The sequence below is a fragment of the Monodelphis domestica genome, chromosome 1, assembly GCF_027887165.1.
Source record: "Monodelphis domestica isolate mMonDom1 chromosome 1, mMonDom1.pri, whole genome shotgun sequence".
Lineage (NCBI taxonomy): Eukaryota > Metazoa > Chordata > Mammalia > Didelphimorphia > Didelphidae > Monodelphis > Monodelphis domestica.
Genome location: NC_077227.1, coordinates 399,135,350 through 399,163,097, shown reverse-complemented (window position 1 = coordinate 399,163,097; position 27,748 = coordinate 399,135,350). Strand labels below are relative to the sequence as shown.

Below are 27,748 nucleotides of genomic sequence, written 5' to 3'. Positions count from 1 at the left end.
GAAACTTTGGTGACTTAACCTTTCCCCTCTCCTTTGGAAAACTAAAGAGTCTGTTTTCACAGACTGGCTACCACAAGTGGAAATAAAGAAGAAGTCCCAGACAGTTGGATAACATACTATGTGGATGAAAGGATTAAAAAGGGTATAGTAGCCTCAGGTCAAGAAAAGGAACTCATGTAGTCACTGGCCTAACAGACCTGGGGTAAGTGTCATTGGATAGATGTGTGCTTATAAAAAATGTTCATAAATTGATTGTTTATAAATCAGGAATTGCTCATACATAAAAATGAATTTTCTTTCTACCATTTTTACTAAGCAGAGAAACTTAGTTTAGCCAATTCTCTGTGCATTTCATTCATTCAACACTTAAGTAATGCCAAATGGTTCAACATCAGACTTGGATATTATTTTACCAGTGAAAATACAATTAAAGAAGATGCACTGTAACCTGCTTTGCTATTGTACCCTAAGGATCTCTAGACCTTTCCATGTGACATACAGCTAAAACTTCCTATCTGTATTGCCTCCTCCTATAAGAATATGACCTCTCTTCTTCCTTTCTTTTTCCTTTCTTTTCTCCCCCACTCTTTTTCTACTTTTTTCTTCCTAGCATGTGTGCATATTTAAACTCATTCAATTAGTCATATGTTAACTCATCTACTATAGGCAAGCATTATGATGGGTGCTAGGGAAGACACAAAGATGAATAAGGCATGGTCTCTAGGTTGTCCCTGCTACTGGTGGGTGACAGAGATATTCATCCATCTTTCTCCTTACCCCCTAAAAATCAGAACTCCATTCTCAGTGATTTCTGTCTTTCCTTTTCTTCTGTGTTGTCTCCCCCATTAGACTATTCTCTCAAACTCTTTGAAAGTAAGAGCTCTGTTTTTGCCTTTCTTTGTAACCTTAGGTTTAGCACAGTACCTGGCACATGGTAAGCCCTTAATAAATGCTTGTTCACTTGACTTGACATTAGAAGAGCCTTTCTGTGGAACTGGACCAGCTTTTGAAGCTCCATATTGAACCCAATGGAATCTCTGAGACATTCTCTGAGAAGGGAGCCTGCTGGGAGTTCCAATATGATGGTTTGAAGGAAGAAAATGCCTATGTAGAAAAACATGGGAGGCTGAATATCTGGGTACTGGGCTCCATTTTGTCACTTTAGTATAGACTTGGGCAAAAGTTCTTGTCTTCCTCTGTCCTCCGTTCCTTATCTGCAAAACAGTGTATTAAACTAAATGGTTCTATGATTTTCTGAGAACTTCTAGAGGATAATTAAAAACCTTCCTTCTCTTGCCACTCACAATTTAACTGTATTATGATCTCTATCCTTGGTGCTGCTCCAGCACTAGAAATTCCCTTCTATGGAAGCTGGAGGACCATGGACAAATGCCAGATTGGGAGGTTGATCTAGTGCTGTCCTATCAACATTCAATGAATACTGTACCATAAAGGCTTCATACTTTTCAGAAATCACAGTAGCCAAGCTCTCCTAGGAAGCCAAAAACAAGTTCCCTAGCCTCACTAGCAACCTCCCAAGATACTCTTGAAAGCAGTGATTTTGTGGTGGGTGGAGAGAGTCTTTCTCCCCCCTGTGTGTTCCTTTATGCAATAATTAACCATAGTCAGGTATGCTTCTCAAAAACAAGCTCTTAGAAATCATCACAGAGGTACATCCCACAGGCTTTGGGAAAGACATCCCACTCTTGCCTTAAACAGGAAAATCGGAAGGGAAAGACTTGTTGCAAATAATTTGTGAGCTCTTAATGGTTACCTTACCCAGGGAAATCATGAATAAAAGAACAGTGGCAGCCAAAGCTCCCTCACACAAAGACAAGGTGTATTAACAATGCTATTTGAGAAGACAACCAGAGCCCTGCACACAAATTATTCACACTGAGCCCTGGGGTAGGAATACTTTTCTAATGGTTCTTCTCCAGACTAATGAAGTCAGGGCGGCTTTCTCCTGACTGCCAGGAGGAGGGGACCATGCTGCACCAAGTGTAGTTTAACTCAGTCTGCTTTTGAATTGTATTTAGGTTATAGAAAACAAGAAGTAAAAGAATAATGTAATGGGCAAAGCTGTTTTCTTCTCAATTCTCCTAAATAAATTGTTTTATAGATGGTTTCACAGAAACTTCGATTTGAGCTGGCAGATGAATTGGGCCTTTACCTGTTGGCTGCTACAAATACCTCCTCTGAGGTAGAATAGCTCCTCTGAGTGCTTAAAGGTTCTATACCCAAGAGGTCTTAATGTAACATAGCTGGGGGTGAAATATAGGGAGGGAAGCATTGTCATGGAAATTAGAGTCAATTCAAATGTACTTCAATTCAGAAAGAATTTATTTATTTTAAAAATGGATCTATTTGGTTAGTCAATTTAGAACATTATTTATTCCTTAGTAACAAGAATCATGTTCCTTCCCTCTCTTCCTTCCCCCACCCTTCCCGTAGCTGATGTGCAATTTCACTGGGTTTTACATGTGTCCTTGATCAGAACCCATTTCCATGTTGTTGTTTGCACTAGGATGTTCCTTTAGAGTCTACATCCCCAATCATATCCCCTCGACCTATGTGATCAAGCAGTTGTTTTTCTTCTGTGTTTCTACTCCCACAGTTTTTCCTCTGAATATGGATAGTGTTCTTTCTCATAGATTCCTCCTAGTTGTTCAGGATCACTTCATTGCCACTAATGGAGAAGTCCATTACATTTGATTGTACCACAGTGTATCAGTCTCTGTGTATAATGTTCTCCTGGTTCTGCTCCTCTCACTCTGCATCACTTCCTGGAGGTTGTTCCAGTCTCCATGGAATTCCTCTACTTTATTATTCCTTTGAGCACAATAGTATTCCATCACCAACATATACCACAATTTGTTCAGCCATTCCCCAATTGAAGGGCATCCCCCCATTTTCCAATTTTTTGCCAACACAAAGAGCGCAGCTATGAATATTCTTGTACAAGTCTTTTTCCCCATTATCTCTTTGGGGTACAGACCCAGCAGTGCTATGGCTGGATCAAAGGGCAGACAATCTTTCAGGGCCCTTTGGGTATAGTTCCAAATTGTCCTCCAGAGTGGTTGGATCAATTCACAACTTCACCAGCAATGAATTAATGTCCTGACTTTGCCACATCCCCTCCAGTATTCAGAAAAAATTTATTAAACATTAGCCATTAACTAAGTGAAAGGCATCTAAGTGGCTCAGTGGATAGATTTGGGCCTGGAGTCAGGAAGAACTGAGTTCAATTCAGTCTCAGATACTTCCCAGCTCTGTGAGCCTGGGCAAGCCACTTAACCTCTGTTTGTCTTAATCCATTGGAGAAGAAAATGGCAAACCAATAACTTTGCCAAGAAAACTCCATGGACAGAATGGACCATGGGTCATGAAAAGTTGGATACACCATGAGCAATTAACTAGGCACTATGCTAGACTATGGGAATCAAAGACAAAAATGAAGGCATTTCTACCCTCAAGTATCTTATACTCTATTAGGAGACAGAATAGAATAGTATTAAAAGCACTGAACTCATTGTCACAGACTCTGAATTTGAATTTTAACTCTGTCACTTAATGCATTTGTGAACTTAGGCAAATCATTGATCCATACTGTACCTCAGTTTCTTTATTTGAAAAATGACAGTATTGGATTAGATGACCTCTATGTTCCTTTCTTTGGTTTAAGTGCAATAGAAAGAGCAATGACTTTTGGAATCTGAGGACCTAGAACTGATCTTGAACAATTCATTTTACCTAAGTTTACTCATCTGTAAAATAGGGGGTAGAGTTTCCCCCCATCTTCAGGATCATCCAGGACTTCTCACTTCTCCTTACTTTATATCTCTAATGAGTTGTCCAATCTTTGTTTCTTCTCTATAATACCTCCCTTCTTTCCACAAAGCTACCACTTTTGTTGAGACTTCCCTTCCTTCCTACTTAGATTATTCCAACTGCCTAATTTATCTCCCATCCTCATTCTGCAATTCAGAAAACTTGGCTTTTTTTTGGAGTTCTTCACACAAACACTCCTTATCTCTCATCTCCAGGCCATTGCACTAGCTGCCTCTCATTCCTAGAATGTACTCTTTCTTTTACTTCAGCTTTTTTCTCTTAACAATACAGCTGAAGCATCTTCTGAGTGAAGGCTCTCCTGATACCTCTGATCTGCTAGTGCTCTCTCCCTAACTTCTTTACATGTTATTGATCAGTTATGTCTAACTCTTTTGGGGTTTTCTTGGCAGTGCAATTTGGAGTAGCTTTTTTGTTGTTGTTTTTTCGTGGAGTAGTTTGCCATTCCCTTCTCTAGCTCATTTTACAGATAAGGAAACCAAGATCAAAAGGTTAAGTGACTTGCCTGAGGTTATACAGCTTGTGTCAGATTTGAACACAGGAAGATGAGTCTTCCTGACTCCATGCCTGGTGTTCTGTCCACTGCACTATCTAGCTGCCTAACTTCCTTATGTAGCTAGCATTTATATGACATTTTTAAGGTTTAGTAAGTGTTTTACTCTAGCAACAGCACTGTGAAGTAGGGGCTAATAGTATCCTCATTTTAAAACTGATAAAATGAGGTAGATAGAGGTTAAGTGACTTGCTTAAGGTTGTACAGCTGTTAAGCGTCTGAGGGAGGATTTGAACCCAGGTCTTCCTGACTCCAAGTCCAATGTGCTTACCTAGCTGCTTAAATTTCTTTGTATTTGTTCACGTTTAATTTATTTTTATATACTTAACAGACACTTGTCATTTTACCCAATAGAATGAAAACTCATTCAGAGGATGGTTTGTTTCCCAAAACTAGAACAGTGCCTGGGTATTAAACAGTAGGAGTCTAATAAAAGCTTATTGATTGGTTAACCTTTTATATGCCTTGCAACTAGAAATCTATGGTCCTATGGACACAGGTAACAAAATACAAGCTATATACAAAAGAAATATATATATAAATTGGGGCAAGAGAGGCAAACTGGGGAATTAGGAAAGCTAGAAGAAATAGGTCTTGATCTTGGTTTTGCCACTGAGAAACTATATGTCTTAAGTCATTTCCTTTTTGGTCTTCCCTTCTTTCATCTGTAAACTGGTGGTCCAGGATGTCTTTAGCAGAAGGGAATGCTGCTGGGGAAAATGCAGTTTGAGGACACTCTTCTCATGAAGCAAATTGTGAAGACTTGAAGCAACTCCACTTTCCATATCATTTTCCTAATCTGGTTCTGTGAGCATTCCCATTGATGTAGGACCTTACTACCCTGTAATTAGGGCCATTGTTTTCTTCCCATGGATCTCTTGCCTTACTTTGGCATGTAATTCTGGCAAATCCTTGGATCTCTCTAAGTCTCAATTTCCTCATCTGTAAAGTGAAGATAATAGCTCCTACCTCATGTTGTTGTTGGTGATATATGTAAATGGAAGATATATAAGTAAACCTTAAGGCTCTCTTATAAATATTAGCTCTCATTATTATCTTGTGGATTACAGGAGAAGTGAAAAGGATCTCAGAGATTAGTTAGTTGGAGTTCTCATTTTAGGGGATGGAGGAACAAAGTTAAGTACCTTTTCCAAGGTTACACAGCCTAGAAGTGGAAAATTAAAATAGGGGTCAAGTTCTTTGACACCAAATGTACTCCTCAGCTGCCTACTGATTTGAATCTTCAGATTGGTTCTTGCTTGGACTACTGCCATTGAGATATTTGGGTCAAAGGGTATGGACTTTTCCTGAGTTCAATTTTGTTGACTATTTCCTACTAATTGCCCACCACTTCCCAGAATACTCTTTGCCCTCTCACCTAAAGGCAGAATCGAACTAGTCTAACTCTAATTTTCTTCCAGCTTTATTCACAGAATCTTAGAACCAGAAAGAACCATAGAGGTTGCCTAGTCTGACCTATATCTGAATGGAAGAGCCCTTTCCAATCCTAAAAGGGCTACAGAAATGAACAGGGATCCTTTGTACAGCATTCATAACAAGTGGCTCTCCAGCCTCTGCTTGGAGATGAAAAACTGACTGTAGAGCATCCTGGTTCCATGCTGGACAGCTTTAGGCCTTTCTGTGTCTAGGGCAAGTACTACAAATAGGGTAAACGGCCTGAAATGCAAGACAAAAAGTAGATGGGGAGAAGGGAAAAGAGTCAGCAAGCATTTTCTCAGCTTCAGTGCTAAGTGCAATAGTTTTACAAAGCTCTAAAGGCAAAACTGTCCCTGGTCTCAAGGCCCTCACATTCTAATAGGGGAGACACTAGGTAAATCACTAGGAACAAATAAAACATCCACAGACTATATGAAGGTAGAGCAAGTAGGTGGTATGATGTGTAGAGCACCAGACCTCTCTATAGAGTCAGCAAGACTTTAGGAGTTTAAATCTGAGTTCAGATGCTAGTGATATAACCCTGGACTAGTCATTTAACTGCCTCAGGTTCCTCATCTGTCAAACGAGCTGGACAAGGAAAATGTAAACCACTCTAATACAGTTGCCAAGACAACTCCAAAATGAGTCACAAAGTCAAATATGACCTGAAGGACTGAACAATAACAATATAAAGATCATCTGAAAAGGAAAAGTCACTAATTGCTGAGTGGGCTTGGGAAAGGCTTCCTGCATGAGGTGAGATTTCAGCTGAATTCTGAAGGGAGCCAGGGAAATTAAGAGGGGGATATTAGGAGGGAGGACATTCTAGGAATGGGGGACAGCTGCTCAAAGGCACAGAGATAGGTAAGGAAGACTTGTGTTAGTTGACCAGTACAGCTGGATTGTGACTGGTCAAAAGCGTGGTTATCCCATCCAAGTTACTATTCTGGTTCTAACTATTAAGAAGTTTTTCCTCCCATCCAAGTGAAATTGGCTTCTCTTAAACTTCCACTACCAATTACTCCTAGGGGTTCTTGTGTCTCTTATGAGGACACTGAAGTGAGGAAAGTACAAGGAGACCAGAAAGGGAGGAAGGGGCTAGGTTATGAAAAGCTTTAAATGTCAAACAGAGAATTTTATATTTGATCCCTTTCTTCCCCTTCCCAACTAGAAGCTACTTTTGGGGAAGCTGCCCTATACAGAGGGCCTTAGAGGGGATGGGAGGGGGAGAAGCACCTCCCCCACTCCCATGTTTTATTTCAACTAATTATTTCTAACTAGGTTCTAAATTCTGTTCCCCCTGTGTTGCTCACTGCAAATTCTGTCAGCATTCTCTAAATTTGGTACACTCTAAATTCAGTTCCCTGGGGCAAAATCCTAGTTGTCCCATCCAAGTTACCATTCGGGTTTTAACCATTAAGTTTTTCCTCACATTCAAATGAAACCAGCCTTTCTTAAGTTTCTATCCATTTTTCCTAGTTTTGCCCTCAGGGTCTAGTGCCTCTTTCTCATGACACCCTTTCAAATTCTCCAAAGCCAACATTATGTTTTCTGCTCTCTACTCTCCACCTCTATTCAAACACACATCCTTTCTTCGGTAAGTTTAAAACCCTTAAATTTGGATTCAAGTAGTACATGTCCAGCCCTCTCACCATCATTTTTACCCTTACCCATTTTATCCAAATGAGTGTGGGTTGGTCTGTTAATGCTCTTCCTTAAATATGGAATGCACAAGTGAATGCAATATATACTCTGGCAGAGTAGTGTGAAACTACTGAAATTCTCTCCTCCCCTTTGGAGCCCTGTCTCTGTCTTTTTGGATCTCTTTCTCTCTGACTCTGCCTTTCTGTCCTTGTCTATCCTCTCTTTATCTCCTTGTCTTTCTGGTTTTCTCTATTTATCTATCTCTGTTTCTCTCTCTGACTTGATCTCATCTCTCTGTCTCTTCCTCCCTTCCTCCTTCCTTTCCCATCTCTCCCTCCCACTATTGCTGGCAATTTTATTCCTATTTGGTATGCCAGGTCAGAAACTTTCTCTGTCCTTGCAAACTGCTCCCTGTCTGCATTTTATACTTTTAGAGAGCTGCCCAGGGTCACATTGCCAGATCTACCTTCATTCTGGAAGGTCCCCTCTATCCACTTGGCCAAGTTGCTTCTTAGCATGTATTTCAGTGCCCTCAAGAAGCTCCGTAATAACTGTATACAAATTCAACAAGTTTACTATTTGCTCTTTGTCATGGTAGTGAATGAATTGCCATTTCTCTCAATATCCTCCAACCTAAGACTCACTGTAGATAATAGGGAAACCTCCACCCCTCTTATCTCCATTCCCTATCTTTTCTTGTCTTCCCCAATAAACCCCTTACTTGAGATAAAAGAAGATAAAGACTATATCATTTGAAACATCATAGCTCACCCTGAGTGGCTTAGAAGGAGGCTGAAGAAGAACAAAGGGGAGGAAGGAAGGCTGGAAGAGGGAGGAGGGTAGGAAAAAAGAAGATAACTGCCTGATCCATCAGTTATCACTTACCCATCAAATATACCCCCTCCAATATTATCTATTACACAAGTTTACTATTTTAAAAGTGTTTGGATAGTCCCCACTTCTATTCTTTTCTTGTTTCCCATTGCTGGTCCAGGGACAGTATCTCATTGTCTCTCCCCCACCAGGTGCTGCCTCTCCCAGTGTGGCTTCTCTTTCCTAAAGCTGACTGGGCCCTTGGGTTAAGAATCACTACTGGACTCTGTAGCAACTTACAGCTTCAATGTCTATTTCCAGAGCATAATGGTGACAATCCTTCCTATCCTTCCACAACCCTGATGCTGATGCAGTGGACCCCTTTTTGCAGGGTTCCAAGAAATTATGCATCTGTTAGGGAGGAAATTAACACCTCAAAGCAAACTATAATTAGGAATTCTTCAATTCAGTTTATGCTTTTTCAATTAGGTGCTCTATAATTTTAATCATGGGAGCATTAACATGTTTCTGTAATTTATATACCTGTGGTATAATTAAGTCTTGAAATGCATTACTCACAACCTGAGCAGTACCTGCCTGTCTGCCTTTAGGTTGCCAGCTCCTTGGATCTCTGGTTCCAAACAGGACCTGGTCTAGAGGGCCATTGCTGGCAGGTAGACCTTGACCATCAGGTAGAATAGGAAGTCAATTCTTGGCCAAGAACATGTGGAGTGTATGAAGATCCTGATGTTACCAGAGCTGTGGGGACATAAGCCATTTCGGTCTTTGGTAACCACTAAGGACAGCTATTCTAGGAAACTAATTTCAATGAAACAGGGACACTATGTCCTGGCAAGACTGGCATTAAATGAGCACAGTGGAGAACAGATGGATTTAAATAGCAAGAACTGAACAATAGCCTCCAACTTAGACTGGGGTGAGCCCAAAACTTTCCCTTCCTACTCAATTGACTCATTTTTTCTTTTTCCAGTTTCTGTTTCACTAACTTTTCTGGGCCTCGATGCCAACAGGCACACACACACACACACACACACACACACACACACAGGCAAACAGGCACTGAAGACTGTATGGAAAGGGAATTTCTAGGATTTTCCATAGTTTGACAAATTGAGTGGAGGAGAAAGGGAGGGAAGAGCAGTGAGAGATTTTGTGCTTATTTAAAACAAACCTCTGAACTTTCTGAAGGTTAAAAACTTGAACTTGTCTCTTCTTTCTACTCTCACTGTAACAGCAAATTCAAATCTGCTGACTACTAAAAAAAATGAAAGTAATTGAAACTGGCAAGGGGCATAATAGCAGAAAGCTACAAGGCTGGGGTGAGGAAGAACCGACAATAAAGCATTTTACCAAAGGTTTATAGCTTTCTGGAGACCTAGTAGGAATGCTTTCCAAGCTCAGGCTCAGGACATACGCATTCATGTCATCAGCATGCACTAGGACTAGCACCAGGGTTATTTCCAATAGGCATCAACATCACTATCCTATTTACATGCTTGGAAATAGGTACTGAGCAAATGAAACAGAGACATGCTCTGTGCTTTTACAATCTAATCCAGATGATATCCATGTGGGCAGGCAGGCAGGCAAACTGAAAATGAGGAAATAACTGAGGAATAAGAGGGCAGCTAAGTGGCACAGTGGATAAAGTATTAGGCCTAAAGTCAGGAAGACTCATATTCCTGAGTTCAAAACCAGCTTCAGACACTGACTAGATGTGTGACCCTGGGCAAGTCACTTAATCCTCATTGCCTCAATTTCCTTATCTGTAAAAAAGAGTTGGAGAAGGACATGGGAAACTTTTTCTAGTGTCTTTGCCAAGAAAATCTCAAATGAGGTCATGAAGGGTCAGGAATGACTGAACAACAACAAAAATAAGAATAAGAGCCAGGATCACAGAATTTGGACCTACAAGGGACCTTAGAGCTCATCTAATCCAAAACCCTAGATCCCTCCTTTTTTTAGAGAGAACAAATTGAGAAACAGAGAGGGAAAGGGACTAGCCTACTGATAGAAAATATCAGAACAAGGAATTAAACACAAGCCTTCTTGCCCCAAATCCAGTACACAACTCTGCTGAACTCCTGCTTTCCCATGAAACAAACAATTAGCAACAACAAAAAACACACACGTATTTAGACTTTGAGATCCATCCTGGAATAGTGGGTTATAAAGCTGGCTTCAGATTCAGGGTTCAAATCGCACTTCTGACACCTATTGGCTATGTGGGTATTGAACTTCTCAGTATTCGAGGGCAGGGCTCATATAAGCAGAGAAGGTGCTGGCTTGCACTGGCAGAACTAGCCCTCTTGGGAACTACCAACACCAATGCAATTATATGCCCTGTCCAAGTATGTACATATGATTTTAATATAAAGAATGATATAAGTAAATGAGGGGAACATAGAATAGTTTACCTGTCAGATCTATGGAGAAGAGAATAATTTATGACCAAACATGAGACAGAGAATATTACAAGATGTAACATGTATAATTTTGATTATATTAAATTAGAAAGCTTTTGTGCAAACAAAACTAATCTAATCAGGATTAGAAGGAAAACAACAAACTGGGGAAAATTTATAACAGATGTCTCTGATAAAGGTCTCATTTCTCAAATATATAAATAACTAAATCAAATTTAGAAGAATGCAAGCCATTTTCCAAATGACAAATGGTCACAGTATATGATTTGGTGGTTCTCAAATGAAGAAATCAAAGCTATCAACAATCATATGAAAAAGTGTTCTAAGTCACTCTTGATTACAGAAATGCAAATTAAACAACTCTGAGGTACCACCCCATACCTATCAGATTGGTCAATGTGACCAATGAACATGATAAATGTTGGAGGGGATGTGGCAAAATTGAGACACTAATGCATTGCTGGTAGAGTTGTAAACTGATCTGAACATTCTGGAGGGCAATAAGGAATTATGCCTAAAGGGCTTTAAAAGAATGCATGTCCTTTGATCCAGCCATACCTCTACTGGGACTATATCCCAAAGAGATAAAGAAAAAATGGGAAAGGACCTTCTTGTACAAAAATATTTATAGTTACTCTTTTTGTGGTGGCAAAGAATTGGAAACAAACTAAAGGGATGTCCCTCAATTGAGGAATGGCTAAACAAATTGTGGTATAGGATGGTAATGTAATACTATGCAATACTATTGTCCTGTAAGACATGATGAACAGGATGATTTCCGAAAGAGCTGGAAAGTCCTACATGAACTGATGTAGAGTGAAATAAGCAGAACCAGGAAAACATTATACAAAGTAACTACAATATTGTGGAATAATCAAATGTGATAAATACTTAGCTACTAATAGCAATATAATGATCCAAAACAATTCTGAGGGACTTAGGACCAAGAATGCTCTCTGCCTCTAGAGAAAGAACTGTTGGATTCAGAATGCAGATGAAAACATGAGATTTATCACTTGTTTATTTGGGTTTATGTTTTTGGGTTTTGGTTTTACAAGATTATTCACTTATAAAAAATGAATAGCATGGAAATATGTTTTATGTGATAATATGTATGTAACCCAGACTGAATTGCTTCCCAGCTCCAGGAGGAGAGAGGGGAAAAGAGAGGGAGAAAATTTGGATTATATAACTTTGGAAAACTCATTTGGAAATTTGTTATTACATATAATTTTTAATAAATAATTTTAAGAATACAAAAAAATAAATTCTCTAAAATTACTGGAAAAATTATGTACATAGTATAAAGGAATTAGAATTAGTTTTCCTCATGCACTATCAGCTCTAAGCTACTCTGAAAACAACCGTGAAGTCAGTATTCCTAAAATGAGGAAAACTAGTTTACTAGGTTAAACAGTTAAACGGTTAAAGAATTAACCAATGGATTCACACTTGGACCACATTCAAATTAACTTTTTTCTCTCCAGTTGACACAACTTCTCTTTTTGCCTATTCCTGCTTCAATGCTCTCCCACCTACTTAAGAACTTAACCTGTGTTTTAATGGTCTTTGGTAGCATTTCCCCTAATTAATTGCTCAATAGATCAATTTCAGAGTCATCATCTTGTCACTGAAAGCCCTGGACCAGGAGGCTCTGATATTCTCTGTGGTCTTAGGCAAATTACTTCCATCCTCTCTGGGCCTTTTTTTCTCATCTAAATGAAATAGTGAGATGGAATGATTTAGTTTGAAAGTCTGAAAACAGATGTAATAGCAATAAGAACTAAGGATTCCAAACCAGATGGGATCTTAGAGATTATTTAAATGAACTAAGTTGGTCTCCGTCATCTCTAAGATCCCATGATCAGATGAGATATATTTGTTGGGTGAAGTCCTTAACTTATCCATTCTATCCACTTGCAAATATACACTTTTCAGCTCATCTTCTCTGCTCCAACTGGTCTTGTTGCCTTCCTGTTCTCAATAAGCTATTCTCATTACCATCTTACACCTTTCTTCATGTGGTTCCTCTATTAAGGAATATTTTTTCTTTTCCTGTTCATCTAACAAAATTCTCCCCATCCTTGATACTATCCAGGTCAAGTCCCTGCCTTTTTCCATGAAGTCTTCTCTGGCCACTCTAGTCCTTGTTAACTCTTCCTCCATCTTCTGACAGGACATATTATCTATCCCAAAGAGTTTTATCATTTAAATGTATACTTCCTTGCACTGAACTCTGTTCCTTTCCTATGTAGAACTGCCTCCCCAGTGAAATTAATGTGTCTCTTACAGACCTACCATACTGCTGAGAATTTAGTTGTTACAACAAATTGAGAGGGTGTGATAGGAATATTGAAGGGGAAAGAAAATATCATTTATTATATTTTTCTTTTGGGGTAGGAAACCTTGAAATGTCATGGGAGTCAATGTAATAGAGTTTCTGAAGCACTGGGTTTGGAGCCAGAATACCTGGATCTGAATTCTAGACCTAGACCTGTTGCTTATTCTTTTTGTGACCTTGTGCAAGTCCCTTTCCTTCTCTGGGTCTCAGTTTCCTCATCTGTATAATGAGAGTTTTGGTATGAAGGATTTTTTACATTATGTCAAGATCTACTTCTAGAAGTAGGGGTTCAGAAGTATTTGAAAGAAAGGAATTAGAAATGTAGGAAGTGGGAGGTAAGGAAGGGAATTACAAACCAGTGGGAGGAGCTTATAGGCAATTAGAAGTCAGATAGTAGGGGGAAAAAAGCTAAATTACAGAATCTTAGAAACAGTTTTTAGAGCTGATGACCTTAGAAGCCATCTAATATGAGGTCACAGAATCATGAATAGGGTTCAATGCCATCATTTTAAAGATGAGAAACAGGCTGAGAGATTAAGAGGGTTGCCCTATGTCACATGGTGAGTAGTAGTACTGCCTGAAACAAAATATGAACTCTAAGTTGTCCCTAACTCGTAACTATCACTATATCCATCTGCCACTTAACTGACTCTTTTGGATAATTTCTTCATTTGATAGATGAGAAAACTGAGGCACAAGCACCAGGCTCCCTTGCCTCAGTTCACACAGGAACTGACAAAAATAGGATTTGAGACCAAGCTTTCTGCCATAAGATCCATTAAATCACACTTCAGATGTTATTTGTGAGCTGCCTTGGGTTAAAAAACCAAACCAAACAAAAAACATTGGTGACCAACAGTTTGGTGATGGATGAGTTTCTCTAAATTCAGAGCAGCTAGTCCTTGACAGACAGACATAAAATCAATCCACTGATCTGTACGTATATCCTCCCCACTATGAGGACATAGTCCGTTCTTCACCGTATAGATTTTGAGGGCTGGGGTCACCTACACATCAGGATAAGGCTTATGGGTAAGATGCTAATCAATTTGTAGAAATGTATGTGTATGTATTCATATGTGTTTATACATGTACATACACATGCACATTTACATATAAAGTCTGAAGTGCTTTATCCATTCACATAAATCTCATAGCTCTTTACTCATGAGTAAATAGCTTTTTTTTTAAACCCTTACTTTCCATCTTAGAATGAATTCTATGTATTGGTTCTAAGGAAGAAGAGTGGGAAGGGCTAGGCAATGGGGATTAAGTGACTTCACCAGGATCAGCCAGTTAGGAAGTGTCTGAGGACAGATTTGAACCCAAGACATCATATCTCTGGGCCTGACTCTCAATCCAATGAGTTACCCAGATGCCCCCAAGTAAATAGTTTTTTTTTTTAAGAAAGTGTAACATTTTTTACCTAGTTAAAAAATTAAAACAAACATCAGTAACTAGAGGCATCAAAAAAATTTCAAAATTATCAAGATAAAATGTTAAATTTATATTACCACAAGTTTTTCCATTCTGTTCATAAATGCATGCAAACATACATGTATCTGCATTATATAGTGGACAGAGAGCTGACTTTGAAGTCAGAAAGCCTTGGTTTCAAATCCTACCTGTGATGACCTATCAGCTCTGTGACTCTGGGTAAACCACTTAAGATTTTAGTGATTTAAGCATTTCTCTCAGATTAGAAATAAAAGCAAAGGTGCTGATCTGTATTAGTGGAGGAAGTTTTCTCACTAGGGAGTCTCTAAACCCCTGAAACCACAGATTCATCCCCCATCCTAATATACAACCTGCCACCATACATACATACATATATAGAAAATTCCTCAGGACAGAGTAAGTCCTGTCAGAAGAAAGAAAAAGGATCGGCGAGGGCTGGGGTGGCCAGAGAAGACTTCATAAAAAGGGCAGGGATTTGGTCTGAGCCTTATAGGATGGGTAGTATGTGGGGGTCTATAGGTATACCTGGGTATATGCATATATTCGTACACACTAATATATATATATATATATTTATATATAAAGACAAGTAGGCAAGGTAGGAATATAAAATGAGGATATGCACTAACAAATTAGGCACTATATGTCCAAATTCTGATTTAGCCACAGGAGGCAGTGATTTAGAATAAGCCAGAAACATAGAGAATAACCATTTCATTTTAAATTTCTGGGACTGAAAACTTACATTAGATAAATGTCAAAGGGCATTTCAAAAGCAGGTTCTATGACACTTTCTAAAGCCAATGCTATGGTTGTTTGGAGATATCACGTTGGGAGGTGGTACAGGTATTTTAATGAGGCTGTGCAGAAATGTGTCCTGCCTTCCCTTGCCCTTGCCTGCCCCCACCGCTGCCCTTTTCCAGCTCCCATGCATGCGTTGTCTTACCCTATTAGGCTTCTTCAGGTCAGGAACTGTCTTGATTGATTATATTTACATATTCGGAGCTCAGTTCACTCCCTGGCATATAACTACAGCTTAAATGTCTGTCTAGCCATCTATCTACTAGTGAAGATGATATATAATTATATAATTAGCAAGGTATATAATTCTTCATAGTTCAAAAGTGCAGAACTAAAACCACTAATTAATTAAAGGGAGATAAAATTTGGCTTGATGTGAAAAGGTCCTTCTAAAAATCAGAGCTATCTCAAAAGTGGAATGGGTTACCTCAAGAGTTAGCAGATTCCTGACCATTAAATGTACTTGAAGAGGATGAATGACCATGGGAATGTCAGAAGAAGATCCATGTTCATGTTTCAGGTAAAGAATGGATTCTGTGGACTCTTTAGACTCTGAGATTCTGACTCTATGAGTCTTAACATCTGAGATATCCCACTGTATTATCTTGACATCAAAGATATATATATATACATATATATATATATCTTCCATTGCAAATGAATGTTTAGAGGAACTACTGAGTTCCTCAACATAACTTCAAAAAAAGTTTGGCAAAAATTAAAACTTGAGTCAACATGTTCGGTTGTATAGTGTGCATGATTAGGTAAAAAATGACTACATGAACTGAATATCAATGATCATACAAGTAAAAAAAAAACAGAAGAGAACCAGATCAGGTATCTTTAATGATTGTTAGAGGCAATTCTTAAGCAAACATAAAATACAGCCAATCACAAATGTTAACATGGAGAATTTGGATTATACAAAATTGAAAAGCTGTACACTAAAAAAAATTACACAATAAGCGAAGCAGGTGATTTGGGGATAATTTGTGTATCAAATATCTCTCTGATAACAGTCTGATTTCTGAGATATAAAGACCACTAACAAAATATAGTATGACAAAATGTCATACTCTTACAAATAAATACTAAAAGGATATGAACAAACAGTTCTCAGGGGAAGACTTCTAGATGATCAACAACCATGTGAAAGATTGTTCTGAATTACTCACAGAGAAATGGAAATCAAAACAATTCAAGTTTTACTTAACAAATTGCATATTGTGACTGTAAAAAATGTGAAAAGTATATATGGATAATTTGTATAGTGTTGGTAGAGCTATTAAATTGGTCTAGCCATTCTGGAAAACAATAAGGAATTACACTACCAAAATGACTAAAATGTCTATACCTTTTGTTCTGGAGATCCCACTCAGGCTCATACCCCAAAGTGGTCAAAGACAGAAAGGTCCAATAAAAAAATCCCTAAAAATATCCATAGCTATCTTCTTCACAGTAACAAAAAACTAGAAACAAAATAGATGCCATTGATTAGGAAATGATCCTTTGGCTAACCAAATTGTGGCCCATGAATATAATGGAAAACTACAGCACTGTAAGAAATGGTAAACAAGAAGATTATAAAGAGTCATAAAAGTAGAAGGTAGGTGGCATAATGAATAGAGTGACAGAACTGGAGCCAGGATGACTCATCTTCCTGAGTTCAAATCTGGCCTCAGACAGTTACAAGGCTGTGTGACCCTGGGTAAATAATTTAATTTTGTTGGCCTCAGTTTCCTCATATGTAAAATGAGCCAAGAAGGAAATAGCAAACCACTACAGTGTTTTTGTCAAGAAAACCTCAAATGGGGTCAAGAAGAGTTGGACACAATTGAAAACGAATTAACAAAAAAATACATACATGCATATATATGTTTATAGTTCATGTATATATGTGTATATTTATATATAGTGCTTATGATCATGTAAAGTGAAAAAATGTAAAAAAATCAAAATCAAAATAATAGTTTGTAATTATGACAAGGCTTAGTACAAAACAAACAAACAAACCAACCCTGAGGATCCCTTCTTTGCAGAAGTGGAGAATTAGGGAGGTAGGACTTCGAATAAAAAGTTGGGCTTGAATGATGTGTTGGTCCGTTTTGCTGAGCTGTGTTTCCCCCTTCATCTTTTTGTTCTTTCTTATAAAGGATCGCTCTGAGGTAAGAGGACAAGGATATATTGGGAAATAAAAGTAATGAAAAGCCAGTTTTTTATAGGGCCTGGCATTTCATCAGTGTAGAGAGTTCCAGTCAGGAACTCCTACTACCTGAGTACATTCACACCTTCTTTGCATCTTATAGCCCAGGTTTTCTTGACTCTGAGGCCATATCTCTATCTACTATATTGCAATGTTTCTCAAAAAAGATGTCAGTAAAAATATGTTTAAAGCAACTTGTAGAAGAGATGGCTGGCCTAGAAGCAAAGAATGAACGAATATATATAACCAGTGGTATAAAGGAAAATCCACAAGTTTTGGCCATTTACTGAATGAGTAGTTGAGGGCAGGACATAGTAGACATAGTGTGCTATGTAGTATAGCATTCTATGTGTAAACAAAATTCTTATCTATTTTGGGTTGTATGCTCATCAGGCATCATCTGTTTTAGAAAAGGAAGCATGATTATAAGGAGTACTAAGGGAATTTAAGAGTTCCTGGTCTAAGGGCAGGACATGACAATTCCATCACCTCTGGATTAGTTCCTGCTATGGGCTCTCCAAATGGTGTCTTAAAAATATATGTGCATATAGACATACACACCCTTTTTTCTTCTTGTACATTCAGCTCTTCCTTGTAAAATACGTATTTTTCATTTTCACTTTCACTGCTGCCTCTTTCTTCTGACTCTGCTACCATCCTGGTCCAGGGTTACTTACTCTTAGATGGTTTCTATAGACTGCTGATAGATCTGTCTGCCACAAATCTCTCCCCAGTCTAGTCCATCTTTAACCAAGCTGTCAAAGAGAACTTCCTAAAGCACAGGTCTGAACATGTCTCCTACTCCATAAATTACAGTGGTTCCCCATCTCCTCCAGGACAAAATATAAAATCCTTTTTTTTTGACATTCAAAGTCCTTTATGACCTCTCCCCTTCTCAATTTGGAATTATGCCCAAAGGGTGACAAAAGACTGTCTGCTCTTTGATCCAGCCATAGAACTGCTGGGTTTATACCCCAAAGAGATAATAAGGAAAAAGACTTGTACAAGAATATTTATAGCTGCACTCTTTGTGGTGGCAAAGAATTGGAAAACGAGGGGATGCCCTTCAATTGGGGAATGGCTAAACAAACTGTGGTATATGTTGGTGATAGAATACTATTGTGCTCAAAGGAATAATAAAGTGGAGGAATTCCATGGAGACTGGAACAACCTCCAGGAAGTGATGCAGAGCGAAAGGAGCAGAACCAGGAAATCATTATACACAGAGACTGATACACTGTGGTACAATCGAATGTAATAGACTTCTCCATTAGTGGCAATGAAGTGATCCTGAACAACTTGGAGGGATCTACGAGAAAAAAAACACTATCCAAATTCAGAGGAAGAACTGTGGGAGCAAAAACACAGAAGAAAAACAACTGCATGAATACATGGGTCAAGGGGATATAGCTGGGGATAGAGACTCTAAATGAACATTCCAATGCAAACATCAACAACATGGAAATAGGTTCTGATCAAGGACACATGTAACACCTAATGAAAATTGCATGTCGGCTGTGGGAAGGGTGGGGAGAGTGGAGGGAGGGAAATAATGTGATTCTTGTAACCAAGGAATAATGTTCTATATTGACTAAATAAATTAAATCACCTATAAAAAATAAAAAAAATATTCCTCCTCCTTCCAAAAAACAAAACAAAACAACCTCTCCCTTTTTTACCTTTCTAGTCATCTTTCATCTCACTCATGGCTACATACTCTGCAATCCTATGATACTACCTTCTTACTCTTTTTTGAATGAGATACTCCATTAGCCAATTCTAGGCATTTTTACTGGCTGTCTCCCATGCACGGAATGTAATGTCCTTCTTCCTCTCCACCTCCTAGTTATCTTGGCTTCTTTCAAATCCCAGCTAGAAATCTACCTTCTATAAGAAGCTTTTTCAAAATCTTCTTGATTGTAGCACCTTCCTTTGTTGATTATTTCAAATTTATCCCAATATAGTGTAATGTTGTGGAGGAGAGAAAATGAGAAAAGTCTACAACAGAGCTGGAGAAGCCAGGACTGCAGAAACAGTCAATCAAGGAGAATATTCTAATTGGAATGGTGACCAGGAAGGACCATTAAAAAGGAAGAGGCAAACTGAAAAAACTTGGTCTCTTGCCCTTGGGACAGAAAGAAAGGAAGAAGGACAGAAAAGTCCTACACTCTGGTTTCTCTCTACTATACTCCAGTGACTGAATCTTCAAACCTGTTGGCCATTTTCCCAAATCTGAACTCTATTCCACCATCCTCCAACTTAGGAATTATTTTAGTATTAGGGAAACCCCAAACCCTCTCTCCCTTCAACTTCTTACCTTTCCCTTCTCCCAAATAAACCCTCTTACTTAAACTTAGAAAAGAGAGTGCTTTGTTTGATACCAAGATACTCGCTTTGAGCTGACTTCAATGCTACTAACAGAAGAATCAACTGGGAGGGGGGCAGTCTGTTCAGGGTGCCAAATTGTATTAGGGGATTATTTTAGTTAGGAGATGACAATTTCAAGATCAGATCTGCCAATCTCCTCCCTCCTCCCTCCCTGTGAAAGGAGGAAATCCCTTCACCCTCCCTGTCCTACCTTCCTCTTCCCTCCCACCACCCTCCCTGTCCTACCTTCCTCTTCCCTCCCACCCCCTTAGTTGATTCTTCTGTTAGTAGCATTGAAGTCAGCTCAAAGCGAGTATCTTGGTATCAAACAAAGCACTCTCTTTTCTAAGTTTAAGTAAGAGGGTTTATTTGGGAGAAGGGAAAGGTAAGAAGTTGAAGGGAGAGAGGGTTTGGGGTTTCCCTAATACTAAAATAATTCCTAAGTTGGAGGATGGTGGAATAGAGTTCAGATTTGGGAAAATGGCCAACAGGTTTGAAGATTCAGTCACTGGAGTATAGTAGAGAGAAACCAGAGTGTAGGACTTTTCTGTCCTTCCTCCTTTCTTTCTGTCCCAAGGGCAAGAGACCAAGTTTTTTCAGTTTGCCTCTTCCTTTTTAATGGTCCTTCCTGGTCACCATTCCAATTAGAATGTTCTCCTTGATTAACGGTTTCTGCAGTCCTGGCTTCTCCAGCTCTGCTGCAGACTTTTCTCATTTTCTCTCCCCCACAACATTACAATAGCTTGCATGTAGTTTGCATATTGTCTCCCCCTTTATACTGTCAGATACTTGACTATCTTTTGCTTTTCTTTGAATCCACAGGACTTAGCAGTACTTGGGACATAGTAAGTGATTAATAAATTAAAGTTGCATTTATTGACTGATTGAGCCTATAGACTCTTAGCCAGAGTTTCCATAGATAAAACTTTCATCTTGATTAGGAAAGGCATGGACTCCTTCCTTGGTTGTTAATTTTATGTGAAAATCTTATCTCCTCCAAAAGAGGGAATAAGACAATGAGATGGTAAACGTCTCTCATGATTATGAGAACCATGCTACTAATCTTTGCTCATATTCACAAAAGATCTTCAGAATTTTACCTGGCTAAACACAAATATACATGGGAGGAGAACTTGCTGCTGAGCAGCCTAACAATTGACTCCTGGCTTCAACTGCCAAGATTCGGCTGTATTAACCAGAAGATAATTCTTCCCCCAAATATTCTGTCTCTTTTCCCAGCTCTTCTTACCTGACATCAAAAAATGGAGGATCCTTTGCCTTCTGCAGCCTTTGGATGCAATTTTGGGGGCCTCAGGGAGACAAAATAGGTGACCTGGCTTAGGAAGATGATTTCTAAATATAATTGTAGCACCTCATCTTGCACTGTGTGGACAGAGACTCTCAAAATCCTCAGGCTGATATATGTTAATAAATCCCCTAAATTTTCACTTTTTCCTTCCTAATTGGACACTCATATACCTGTGCCTGCAAATCAGACTATAATGATTTCAATTTTGTTCATTGGAGCTCAAGAGACAGCCCAAGCTGTTCTGTGGTGTGCTCATGAGTTCCCACTCCACATCTGCCTTTATTAAAGGAATCCTGGAGGAAATTTGTCAATCATCTTTTTTTCCTTCTCAATAAAGTTTTCTCTTTCTTAAAACTTAGATACACTTCCATTTCCTAATGTAGTTCTCTCCATATCTTTTTACTTTTTAATATTTGCTATACTCAAGTCTGAAACAACAATAAAGGAAGAGAAATTCTTTGCTCCCCAAATGAACAGTGAATTAAAGAGGTCAGTTAATTTGTGACCCTTCTATCAATTATCCTGATTTCAAAGATGAGCTGGGAAAGATGCTTGTTTATTTGAGTACATAAAGAACAATAGGGAATTTGTTTTTTCTAAATGTCTTCCAGGATCCCAAGACAAATTACTGAAAGATTCCATTCTATTTTTTTTAAAGTTAAGTATCTTTTAGATGAAAGGAACTCTGGGTTGTACAAAAACCAAATAAAAGATCCATTCCCCAAGGAGATACACTTCTGGGGGACAAATATATGAACAAATGACTATATAAAGAATGCTAATAACTAGGTAGCCTAGGAAAGGAGCCTTGAAGGACACTAAAAATTCTAAAAGCTAGAGGTGGAAAAAAAGTACATTCTAGGTAGAAAGAACAAATATATTCAAGAGTGCAAAGTTTTGGTAAAATGCAGAGTGAATGAACCAGGCAAATCTCTGATTTCACCATTGCAACAGTTTTTTTGTAAAGAAACTTCTTCTCCCAATGCAAAAAAGCAATCATTCTTCTCTTTTGAGTCTTAGAGAATGTCTTAGGAAATTGGAAATGTTTGTGACTTATCTGGGGTCACACAGCCAGTACAAACCAGAAGGCTTTAGAGGCAAATCATCCTGATTCCAAGTCCAGCTCTCTATCTACTTCCCATGATGCTACTGCATTCAGGATATTTATATGAAGTAAATCTATAAAGGGAAGCTAAAGTCATATTATAATGGACTTTGAATGCTAACCAGAGAAATTTGTATTTTATTTTAGAGGAAATAGCCTCTGAAGATTCTTGATAAGGAGAGGAAGGGTGAGGATGGTATTTTGACCACAACCCTTCTTTTGCAAGGTTTACAGCAATGTTATGGGAGAGACTGAAAGCCTGAGACCAGAACCTCTAGTATGCAAAGATTCTTCAGATCTATTTGGAAATGATGTCCCTGGCCAAAGGATATTGATAGTGGGAGATCCTGGTTAGAGATGTCACAAATACCCTTTAATTATGGAGGGGGCAGACAGGATAGGTGAGGTTAAACAGGGAGGGCTGAGCTTCTATAGCTTAAAAGGTAGAAGGAGCCCACAGATCACTTTCAAAGAAGTAAGCTATGGCTAGAGTTTTCTCCTAACTCTAGAGTTCTGTTGATTTCCTCTTTGAACCCTGCCAGTGAAGCTGCCCTGCAGAATACTTCAGGTTCCCAGATGAAGACCTATGTCCTCTGCATCCTTTCTTCTTTATTGATTTCCTAGTGACTGGCACAGTTTGCCCCAGAAAACTTATTTGGTCCTATTAAACTCAAACTTTCCAGATTAGCCACCCTGAATCTTTAATTGTCACCTTGCATCACTGCCTAGTAACCACACCACCCACTACGTCCTTAGCACACAAAAGAGTCAACACAGCATGGAAGGACAAATGTCTAAGTATCTATCTCTCTTTATTCCTGGCATCTTAGGGTTCTGTCTGTCAACCTTCAGTTTATGGTTGGACAGGAAACAAAGTCACTAATTTCCATTTTAAGGCTTTAAGCTCATTCTTCTAGAGAAATGATTCCATCTAGGAATCTAAATGTAAAGAAAAGGGAAGCATTTGCCATCTACTCTTTCACTTAGAGTTTGATGATTTCATTGTTGGGGGTAGTTCCTCCACCACTGCAGACTGCATACCTTTCCATGGATTCATAGATGATCTTTATGAGTTGCTATGACCAAGAAAAAGTCATCAACTAGTGTACATTCATCTGGAAATGAACCCTCTAGGCTCAGCCAATTTGGAATCTGGCCAGTACGACTGTATTCAAAGACTTTGCATGTTGAGAGGAACCTATCAGCACCTATACTCTGTTGGTAATAGACTTTTAGGGCCATTGGGATAGGTCAGTTCCAAAAGGAGTTAAGAGGGGATTTCAATGGAGGAACTATATTCTATACAGAAGAATTCCATAATTGGTTAGTCAATAAACAAGCATTAAATAAGTGCCTGCTGTGTACATGGAATTGGGAATAAAAAGGCAAAAAATGAAAGTCCCTACCTTCAAGGGACTAACATGCTATAAAACTTCAGTAGAGTAAAACCCATTAAATAACCTCAGCAATCTTTTATGGTGGATAAACCCAAAGATTCCAGCTTTGGGTATAAGAACCTACTATTTGACAAAAACTGCTGGGAAAATTGGAAAAATGGTATGGTAAAAATTAGGTTTGGATCAATAATTTCACACCCTAGACCAAGATAAGTTCAAAATGGGTATATGATTTAAACATGAGTGAAATTATAAGTAAATTAGGTGAACATGGAATAGTATACCTGTCGGATCTATGGGGAAGGAAATAATTTAAGATAGAGAACATTACAAGACGTAAAATGAATAATTTTGATGATATTAAATTATTATTTTATTATATTAAATTAAAAAGGTTTTGTGCAAACAAAACCAATGCAACCAAAATTAGAAGGGAAACAATAAACTAGAAAAAATAATAGCAAAATTCTCTGACAAAGGTCTAATTTCTCAAATATATGAAGAGCTAAGTCAAATGTCTAAGAAATCAAATCGTTCCCCGATTCACAAATGGTCAGGGATATGAATTGGCATTTTTCAGATGAAGAAATCAAAACTATCAATAATCATATGAAAAAATGTTCTAAATCTCTACTGATAAGAGAAATGCAAATCAAAACAACTCTGAGGTGCCACCTTACATTTAGCAGAGTGGCCAATATGACAGTAAAGGAAAGTAATAAATGTTGGAGGTGATGTGGCAAAATTGGAACACTAATGCACTGCTGGTGGAAATGTGAATTGATCCAACCATTCTTGAAGGCAATTTGGAATTATGACCAAAGAGCTTTAAAAGAATGCATATTCTTTGATCCTGAAATATCATTAATGGGTCTGTATTCCAAAGAGATAAAAAAGATGGGAAAGGCTCTTTGTAGTGGCAAAAAATTAGAAAATGAAGGGGTGTCCCTCAATTGGGGAAAGGCTGAACAAATTATGGTATATGATGATGATGGAATATTATTGGGCTATAAGGAATGATGAAAAGTATGGTTTTGGAAAGAGCTGGAAAGACCTAAATGAAATGATAGAAAGTGAAATAAGCACAATTGGGAGAACATTATAGTTACTGAACCATTGTGGGATGATCAAATGTAATTAACTTTGCTACTAAAAGCAATGATCTAGGACAACTCTAGGGACTTATGATAAAGAATGCTATCCACATCTAAAGAAAAAACTATGAGAGTAGAAATCCAGAAGAAAACATATGATTTATCACTTGTTTATATGGGTATATGATTTGGAGTTTTGGTTTTAAAGATTACTCTATTACCAAAATGAATAATATGGAAATAGGATTTGAGTGATTATATCTATATCTATATCTATATCTATATCTATATCTATATCTATATCTATATCTATATCTATATCTATATCTACATCTACATCTATATCTATATCTATATCTATATCTATATCTATATCTATATCTATATCTCAGTGGAGCTGCTTTTTAACTCTGAGAGAGGGGAGGGAATAACAGAGGGAGACAATAAGAATCATGTAACCATGGGAAAAAATTTAACAATTAAATTAAATTAAAAAACAAAAATAACCTAAAACCCAAACTTCAAAATTGGGTTTGAACCAAATTCTCAGTCCCTTACCCCACATAGTAGAGATCAGTTAGATTGGTGAACATGACTTCTTTCATGCCTATAGTTACTATCCAGACATTTAGAGGTTAAGACCCTTGTCCTTTTTTGTTTGATTTTTCAATCAGCTCTTACTTCCTAAAAATGTTATAGGGCATACATTTTTAAATGTTATTTAGTCAATTTAGAACATTATTCCTTGGTTACAAGAATCACATTATTTCCCTCCCTCCCCTTTTCCTACCCTTCCTGTAGCCGACGCACAATTTCACTGGGTATTACCTGTGTCCTTGATCAGAATCTATTTCCATGTTGTTGATGTTTGCATTGGAATGTTCATTTAGAGTCTACATCCCCAGCCATATCCCCTCGACCCATGTAATCAAGAAGTTGTTTTTCTTCTGTGTTTTTGCTCCCACAGTTCTTCCTCTAAATTTGGATAGTGTTTTTTCTCATAGATCCCTCCAAGTTGTTCAGGATCACTGCACTGCCACTAATGGAGAAGTCTATTACATTTGATTGTATCACAGTGTATCAGTCTCTGTGTACAATGTTCTCCTGGTTCTGCTCCTCTCACTCTGTATCACTTCCTGGAGGTTGTTCAAGTTCACATGGAATTCCTCCAGTTTATTATTCCTTTTAGCACAATAGTATTCCATCACCAACATATACCACAATGTGTTCAGCCATTCCCCAATTGAAGGGCATCCCCTCATTTTCCAATTTTTGGCCACCACAAAGAATGCTGCTATGAATATTCTTGTACAAGTCTTTTTCCTTATTATCTCTTTGGGGGTACAAACCCAGCAGTGCTATGGCTGGATCAAAGGGCAGACAGTCTTTTAGCGCCCTTTGGCCATAGTTCCAAATTGTAAAGGGCATATATTTTACTGCAAACAAATTAAAATTGGCTTAATTTTTTCTTGAGAATTCAATGATACTTGATATTTCCTGGAGTGCCACAAAGACCCTAAGACTCTACCAAGGTCCTGAGTGAGAAGCTCTCCATCATTGATCTATGCAATGGACTGTACTTTAAAAGTGTTTGAAATTCAAGGTCCTCATTGACTTCTGCTATTCAGTAGGAAGAACATACGAAATTTCCTATTGGAGGCAAGACTTGCATGTGTTTTTATTTCTAGCATGCTATGTCTTATTCTTATTTCCCAACTAAATACCAGGATTTCATTTACTTTTTTGGACTTTTCCTCATTTCATTGTCTTTACTTCTGACTCTTTACTCTATTTTGACCATTTGCTAGTCATTTCACTTATGTATGACTCCTTGAGACCACAATTGGGGTTTTCTTGGCAGAGATACTCGAGTATTTTGCCATTTCCTTTTCCAGTTTATTTTAAAGTTGAGTAAATTGAGGCAAACAAGGTAAAGTGATTTGCCCAGGGTCATATAGCTAGCAAGTATCTGAGGCTGGATTTGAACTTATGAAGATGAGTCTTCCTGATTCCAAGCCCAGTTCTTTTTCCATTGCACAATCCAGCTGCCTCACTTGAACCACTAGCTCTTGCCTACTCCATGTAACAATGCCATCTAATCCTCAACTCCATTTTCAGCCTATGTTACATGCTGCCTTTTTTGTCTCAGTGTCCCTGGCTCTCCACAATAGAGGGGTTAGGGATCCCTGCTGAGAGCAAGGTCAGTCTTCATTTGTGACCATAATGGCAGCCTATTGGAAAGATGGAGGAAACTGATTCTTTCCCATGTTTTGTTCTAGAAAAGGAAGAATAGAGATTGCTACCATTTGTGTACAAAGAGAATTGACAGCCAAGTGGGTCTGCCATAGCTTGTGGGGATGCACTCTTAGTCTCACTGTGGGGACCACATTAAGATTAATACAAGGTCAAACAACTTCTTCTGAAGGTAGAAACAGATAGATTAGAGTGACAGGGTAGGGAGCCAGAGGTTGTTTGTGGGCACTCTAGTAGGGGCTGAATATTACATTTGAGTCTGCTTGATTGATCTTTTAAATGATTCTGCTCTTCTGTCACTTAAAAACCAATAACTCTTTGGAGGCCTGAGGAAACCCACGTTAAGGTAATAAATTTCCATTGGGAAGTATTCTAGAAATAGGTCAAGCAGCACATTGGATAAAGCTGAAAAAATGAATAGATAGTGGCCACAAATGGCAAGCCTCTTCCCACTCGCCCACATAGTGGGTCTCTCCTTCACCTGTTACTCTGGACAAACTAGAATCTAACACATTTGGCTCAGAATAAGAGGGAAGTAGCACAGGCAAGAAGAGAGGGTATACTAGGAGGACAGAAGAGAAAGGTCAAAATGTAGAATCATTGAGAAATGGCAGTGCATGGACAATACTGCGTATTGGCTCCAAGGCAGAAGAGGGGTAAGGGCTAGGCAATAGGGG

The 27,748-nt window shown here is 38.4% G+C and overlaps 1 protein-coding gene and 1 long non-coding RNA gene across 15 annotated transcripts in view; one reads left to right on the top strand and one right to left on the bottom strand.

Moving 5' to 3' along the window:
* The window catches only part of PTPRT (protein tyrosine phosphatase receptor type T), a 1,347,533-nt gene that overhangs the window by 216,631 nt on the left and 1,103,154 nt on the right, over positions 1-27,748 (bottom strand). The gene's annotated exons all lie outside the window — the stretch shown is intronic.
* LOC130456414 (uncharacterized) lies at positions 6,540-9,286 on the top strand. The gene is made up of 2 exons (XR_008915220.1): positions 6,540-6,595; positions 8,509-9,286. It is a non-coding gene; the product is annotated as an uncharacterized LOC130456414 (long non-coding RNA).